Here is an 8,280-nt window from a genome sequence, read left to right as displayed (position 1 = left end):
GGTCATTTTTCCCCTGTCCCGGAATATCCCACAAGAGGGCATAAGCAATCATATTGCTATTGGACAAAACATCACGATTCACGACGGGGCCTTATCTCGAAAACTGAAAATATTTCGAAGCCGAAACTCGGTGAGCGTAGGTTTGGCATAATGGGCAGTTGGCCCTGAACAAGATGGCGTCTAGGCCTCAACGGTTTTTGAGTTATGGCCATTTATCTGGGATTAAAGGTCCAAAATGAAAATAGAGAAATTATTTTTCCACTTCACGTCAAAGTCAAGGAGCCTCCGGTGTCAATAAAAAAAGAACCAGCCATTTGTCTATCGTCATTTAAGAGAAATCGTACAACGACAGATTGGTGATGTTCACGGATAGGTGTTTTTTTTTCAACGGTTACAGATCCAGTTGCAGGGTGTACTTACGAATCTTTTTAAAGTGTGCTGCGGAGCTCTGCGAGATTTCTGTGATTTTCTATGATTTTCTGAAATAACACACACTACCTAAACCCTCCGTAAATAACTCAGTTCTTAACGTAAAGACTTAAAACTCAGGATTGTGTAAAGGCATACCCCAATCAGGATATGAGTTTATTTATAGCTTCCTGTGCCAACTGGAAGTGCCTTAAATGGTGTCACAGTGGCAGTTTCCAAGGGTTAAAAAGGTCAGATCTTTTCAAAACTTCATATGTGTGATTAGGCAACCCCCATAAACTGTAAATCAGTCATTTCTCCCAACAGATGTCAAAGAAAAGCTCTCTCTCACACACACACACACACACAGAAACACACACACAGCAAGGATGGAGTGACAAAGTGCGGTGCTTAGCTAAGCTTCCTGGAGCAACCGGAAGTGGTTAAATTGACCCAAAAGGTGTTTTGATGTACATAACATTCAAAGGTGAAAATGACTACATTCAACCCTGTGTAGATCGTAGATCAGTCAATTCTTAACATAAAGACTTAACACTCAGGATTCTGTAAGTGTCTATGTCAATCAAGACATGTGTTTACTTATAGCTTCCTGTGCCAACCGGAAGTGCCTTTAATTGGGTCACACTGTCTGTTTTGAAGGGTTAGAAAAGTCACATCTCTCCAAAACTTCATATGTGTGACTAGGTAACCCTCCTAAACTGTAAATCAGTCATTTCTCCCAGCAGATGTCAAAGAAAAGCTCTCACACACACACACAGCAAGGATGGAGTGATAAAGTGCGGTGCTCAAAGACACAGAGAGCAGGCAATGGCATAAACATAATCTCTAGGCCGTGCCGAGTTCAACGAGATATCCCGCTTGACCGTAGCTCGCTCGGTCTAAGCGCAGCGACCATTAGAAAAGTAGGCCCAAAATGAAGCCTGCCCCACAACGTCATTTGCTTTTGGGTGACAGTGAGAGAACCGTTAGGGTGAGAAGCACAATTCGACCTTGGGTACGTTCCTAAGGTCCTCCCGATCCGTGCAAGCCTAACGTTGACCGTGTGGCATTAACCCTTAATAGTTAAAAGAAGGTGTTTACTTCAAAGTGTTTGCATTGACTTCTTTCCCCATAGGAATACATTGCCTGCACCCCTAAATTCAACCTGAAGCCTATGTGGGTTATGAATGTCGTATGAACCTGTCTTCGATGACAGTCCATCAGGCCACTACGAGGTCTACCTGTGTTGATTCTAAGCTTCCTGGACCAACCGGAAGTGGTTAAATTGACCCAAAAGGTGTTTTGATGTACATAACCTTCAAAGGTGAAAAAAATGACTACATTCAACCCTGTGTAGATCGTAGATCAGTCAATTCTTAACTTAACCTCTTGCCTCTACTTGGGACGCTTGCGTCCCAACTAGAGCTCTGGAAATGCAAATGCGCTACGCTAAATGCTAATAGTATTAGTTAAAACTCAAAAGTTCATTAAAATACACATGCAGGGTATCAAATTAAAGCTACACTCGTTGTGAATCCAGGCAACAAGTCAGATTTTTAAAATGCTTTTCGGCGACAGCATGAGAAGCTATTATCTGATAGCATGCACCAATACACTACAACAGAAAAGCACAGCAGGGGACGTAAACAAAATAATTAGCATTTCGGCGTTACACAAACCGCACAATAAAATAGAAAACAGTCATTACCTTTCACCATCTTCTTTGTTGGCACTCCTAGATGTCCCATAAACACTATTGGGTCTTTATTTCGATTAAATCGGGCCATATAAAGCCAAGATATCGTTATATGTAGACTGTGTGATAAACGAAAAAAACAGCGATTTCACAACGTAACGTCATTTTTTAAAATTCAAAAAGTAGACGATAAACTTTCACAAAACACTTCGAAATACGTTTGTAATGCTACTTTAGGTATTAGTAAACGTTAATAAGCGATAAAAATCATCCGTAGGCGATGTAAATATCATTAGCTGTCGTCTTGGAAAAAATTTCAGGAGAGAGCTCTTCCGGAATGATCTGGGCGGAGACCGGAGGTAAGTCGTGCCCCTCTTTCGGTTCAACCAAGAATCAAAGATGATTCAATTCACAAGACTCTAGACAACATGGGGATGCTGTGGGAGTTGAATGCTCGGTCTTATCTAATTTGGCTCACTGTTAACAATTGCTGGAAGTGGCGCAAGGATATTTATTTCCATTTTCTGTGATCAGGTTTTCCTGCGCTTTCCGATGTAACGCACGTTATGTAATAGCCACAGTCGTGATTTAACCAGTTTTAAAAACGTCCGAGGTTTTCCTATCCACACATTCTAACCATATGAACGTACTATATTCCTGGCATGAGTAGCAGGGCGCTGAAATGTTGCGCGATTTTTAACAAAATGTTCAAAAAAGTAGAGGGTCGACTGAAGAGGTTAAAGACTTAAAACTCAGGATTCTGTAAGTGTCTATGTCAATCAAGACATGTGTTTACTTAGAGCTTCCTGTGCCAACCGGAAGTGCCTTTAACCTCATAGTCCGACCCATCCCGGATCCGGGATCGTGACTACAGCCTCAAGCTCATTACCATAACGCAACGTTAGCGATTTCTAAAAATCGCAAATGAAATGAAATAAATATGCCTGCTCTCAAGCTTATCCTTTTCTTAACAACACTGTCATCTCAGATTTTCAAAATATGCTTTTGAACCATAGAAAATCAATCATTTGTGTAAGAGTGTTGATGGCTAGCTTAGCATTTAGCGTAGCATTTAGCACGCAACATATTCACAAAAACCAGCAAAGGAATCAAATAAAATAATTTACCTTTGAAGAACTTCAGATGTTTCAATGAGGAGACTCTCAGTTACATAGCAGATGTCCAGTTTTTCCTGAAAGATTCTTTGTGTAGGACAAATCGCTCCGTTTTGTTACTATGCATTTGGCTACCGAAACTAACAGAAATTCAGTCACCTAAACGTCAAACTTTTTTCCGAATTAACTCCATAATATCGACTGAAACATGGCAAACGTTGTTTGAATCAATCCTCAAGGTGTTTTGTCATATATCTCTTCATTGAAATGCCGTTCGTGGGAAGCATGGTTTCTTGTCAGAATCACATTGAAAAATACCAGTAGCTGAGTTTTGCGCACCAATTTCCACGCAGGACACCGTGCGGACACTTGGCAATTGTAGTCTATTATGGTCAATCTTCCAATGATATGCCTGCAAATACGTCACAATGCTCCAGACCCCTTGGGGAAACGATAGAAAGGGTAGGCTCATTCCTGTCGCATTCACAGCCATATAAGGAGATCATGGAAAACGTAGCTTCGGAAATCCTGTTCATTTCCTGGTTGCAGAAACATCTTGGTTTTGCCTGAAGGTTTTGTTCTAGGGCACTCACAGTGAAAATCTTTGCAGTTCTGGAAACGTCAGAGTGTTTTCTTTCCAAAGCTATCAATTCCATGCATAGTCGAGCATCTTTTCGTGACAAAATATTGCGCTTAAAACGGGCACGTCTTTTTATCAAAAAATGAAATACTGCCCCTAGAGTCGTAAGAGGTTAATTGGGTCACACTGTCTGTTTTGAAGGGTTAGAAAAGTCACATCTCTCCAAAACTTCATATGTTTGACTAGGTAACCCTCCTAAACTGTAAATCAGTCATTTCTCCCGGCAGATGTCAAAGAAAAGCTCTCACACACACACAGCAAGGATGGAGTGATAAAGTGCGGTGCTCAAAGACACAGAGAGCAGGCAATGGCATAAACATAATCTCTAGGCCGTGCCGAGTTCAACGATATATCCCGCTTGACCGTAGCTCGCTCGGTCTAAGCGCAGCGACCATTAGAAAAGTAGGCCCAAAATGAAGCCTGCCCCACAACGTCATTTGCTTTTGGGTGACAGTGAGAGAACCGTTAGGGTGAGAAGCACAATTCGACCTCAGGTACGTTCCTAACGTTGACCGTGTGGCATTAACCCTTAATAGTTAAAAGAAGGTGTTTACATCAAAGAGTTTGCATTGACTTCTCTCCCCATAGGAATACATTGCCTGCACCCCTAAATTCAACCTGAAGCCTATGTGGGTTATGAATGTCGTATGAACCTGTCTTCGATGACAGTCCATCAGGCCACTACGAGGTCTACCTGTGTTGATTCTAAGCTTCCTGGACCAACCGGAAGTGGTTAAAATCACCCTAAAAGTGTTTATCCATGCCCTGCCTGCAGTTTGATAGACATAGTGCATTCAACCCTGTGTAAATCAGTCAATTCTTAACGTAAGGACTTAAAACTCAGGATTCTGTAAAAGCATACCCCAGTGAGGATATGTGTTGACTTATAGCTTCCTGTGCCCACCGGAAGTGCCATAATTGGTGTCTCTTGGGCTGTTTCGAGGGGTTAAAAAAGTCAGATCTTTCCAAAACTTCATATATGTGATTAGGCAACCCCCATGAACTGTAAATCAGTCATTTTTCCCATAAAATTTCAAAGGAAAACTAAATCACACACACACACACAGCTTGGAATTAGGGACCCATTGGGGTGTGTAGAGACATACACTGCCTGCATTAGTTAACCTTGTTGGAACTTTTAAAGAACCGTCAGACCTAGAGTTCCGAAACTTTAGAATCCTGTTCTAGACCTCAGGTCGATAGTGCGTGGTGAGTTACGTGGCTCTAGACGGTTCTCGGACCGAGAAACAGCTTCGTACATTTGCAATGACTTCAATTCATTTTTGCATCACGAAAATGGCGACATTTAGAAATGTCCCAGAGTCACAAGACTAGGTGCATTGCGACCGTCTCGACCCATATAGACAGACCCCCAACATTTCTGTCCGATAGCTCATTCAAGGACCCCGTAGCAAGCACCAATTAGGGTTTTGCTCGGACACCAAATGACCGATCGAGCCGAAACTTGGGATTCGGGGTCGCCTCAGCTAGGCCTACACGTAACATAAGAAATGGACCCGCAGCTAGAACGTAACTATGTGTTTTATGTTTTTTTTATGGTTTGAACCGAAGGCGTTGTGAATTTTGGGCCAGCTCTGAAGTATGTGATAGTTGGCTATTAAACGAGTTGGAAAAAGTGGGTTTTAGTGTCAGTTTGTATCAGTTTGGTGTCAGAATGATATCTAATTGACTGATGGACGGTGACTTGCTGGTGACTCTTGTCCATTTGCAATATGTTTAAACAGTGAGGTACCATCACCAAAGTGACATTCTGAAATCAACCCTAACGAGCTATTGAGATGAACCAGAATCACTGCCCAGCCATCCCGAGTTCATCGGGCCAGTCAATTTCACATTCCTGCAGGATTTTTATAGCATGACAAATTCGTAATGGTACCTGCCCATTGAACCATATTGCAAATGCACAGTGACTTTGCAAAAGTAAGAAAACATAAACAAATGGACATAATGAAATCACCTTATTTTTATTTTTGGGTTACCAGTTGCACAACAATGCACGTGCATTTGCAATATGATTCTATAGTGAAAAAACATCACCTAATGGACATTCTGAAATCAACCCTAACGAGCGATTGAGATGAACCAGAATCACTGCCCAGCCATCCCGAGTTCATCGGGCCAGTCAATTTCACATACCTGCAGGATTTTTATAGCATGACAAATTCGTGATGGTACCTGCCCATTGAACCATATTGCAAATGCACAGTGACTTTGCAAAAGTAAGAAAACATAAACAAATGGACATAATGAAATCACCTTATTTTTATTTTTGGGTTACCAGTTGCACAACAATGCACGTGCATTTGCAATATGATTCAACAGTGAAAAAACATCACCAAATGGACATGATGAAGTCAACACAAGGAGCGATGGAAAGGAGCAACTATCACTGCCAGGCCATCCTGTGTTCCCATAGCGGGCATTAATATCAGAATGACCGGTAAATGCATTTACAACCATATTTTTATTTTTGGGTTACCAGGTGCCTATTTTCAATCACATGTTGCACAACAATGCATATCCATCAGAATATTTTAAACAGTCCATAAAGCACTCAGGACAGCCCCCATAGATAGAGGGCTGTAGTAGGGTACTCCCATAGCGGGCATGGACAATAAGAGTCCCGGTAAATGCATTTACAACCATATTTTTATTTTTGGGTTACCAGTTGCACAACAATGCACGTGCATTTGCAATATGATTCTATAGTGAAAAAACATCACCAAATGGACATGATGAAATCAACAAAACGAGTGATGGAAAGGAGCAACTATCACTGCCAGGCCATCCTGTGTTCATCTGGCCAGTCAATGTTGCATTTCTGCAGGATTTTTGAGCATGTCAAATTTCATATGGTAAATGCCCATTGAACCATATTGCAAATGCACGCGCACTTGCAATATGGTTCAATGGGCATTTACCATATGAGAGAGACAGAGACAGAGACAGAGACAGAGATACAGAGAGAGAGACAGAGATACAGAGAGAGATACAGAGATACAGAGAGAGATACAGAGAGAGAGATACAGAGAGAGAGACAGAGAGAGATACAGAGAGAGAGACAGAGAGTGATACAGAGAGTGATACAGAGAGTGATACAGAGAGAGAGACAGAGAGAGAGACAGAGAGAGAGACAGAGAGTGATACAGAGAGAGAGACAGAGAGAGAGACAGAGAGTGATACAGAGAGAGAGACAGAGATACAGAGAGAGAGACAGAGAGAGAGACAGAGAGTGATACAGAGAGAGAGACAGAGAGAGATACAGAGAGTGATACAGAGAGAGAGACAGAGAGTGATACAGAGAGAGAGACAGAGAGAGAGACAGAGAGTGATACAGAGAGAGAGACAGAGAGAGATACAGAGAGTGATACAGAGAGAGAGACAGAGAGTGATACAGAGAGAGAGACAGAGAGAGAGACAGAGAGTGATACAGAGAGAGAGACAGAGAGTGATACAGAGAGTGATACAGAGAGTGATACAGAGAGAGATACAGAGAGTGATACAGAGAGAGAGACAGAGAGTGATACAGAGAGAGAGACAGAGAGAGATACAGAGACAGAGACAGAGACAGAGAGAGATACAGAGATAGATACAGAGAGAGAGACAGAGACAGAGACAGAGAGTGATACAGAGAGAGAGACAGAGACAGAGACAGAGAGAGATACATAGAGAGATACAGAGATAGAGACAGAGAGAGATACAGAGATACAGAGAGAGCTACAGAGTGAGATACAGAGAGAGATACAGAGAGAGAGACAGAGAGAGATACAGAGAGTGATACAGAGAGAGCTACAGAGAGTGATACAGAGAGTGATACAGAGAGAGAGACAGAGAGTGATACAGAGAGAGATACAGAGAGAGAGACAGAGAGTGATACAGAGAGAGATACAGAGAGAGAGAGATACAGAGAGAGATACAGAGAGAGATACAGAGAGGGAGAGAGATAATCGCCTGCCTTGTTTGTTTGGGTTGAACGTTTCCTCACAATATTATTTTGAACATTGGTTTTAGGACTGGTACTCAGTTGATCATTCCACTCAAAGTATTGTCGATGAGCGTTGATGAAGTTTTCATGAAAAATGGATTACAAATGGCTTGGAAATACAATGCCATTTCAAAAAGGAGAGAAAAATAAGGAAAACCATTTGTCATGATTTTGATATTGCCAGCATAATGTTAGCTAGCTAGCTAAGATTGAGGGTAGACTTTTAGCTAACGAACGTTAGCATTTCTAGCTATTTTTTGACAAACTTTGCTAGCTAATGACAACATTGCCATCTGTCTAAAAATACATTTTTTACGACAAGATAATTCTTACAAAGTTGTTTCCTGCTAATTATTTGCCTGCTTTAGCAATGTAATTTAGACAAAACAGTCGTTAGCCTCCGTTCAAAATGGCT

This window comes from Oncorhynchus nerka, unplaced genomic scaffold (genome assembly GCF_034236695.1).
Source record: "Oncorhynchus nerka isolate Pitt River unplaced genomic scaffold, Oner_Uvic_2.0 unplaced_scaffold_1625, whole genome shotgun sequence".
Taxonomy (NCBI): domain Eukaryota; kingdom Metazoa; phylum Chordata; class Actinopteri; order Salmoniformes; family Salmonidae; genus Oncorhynchus; species Oncorhynchus nerka.
This window is presented reverse-complemented; position numbering follows the sequence as displayed.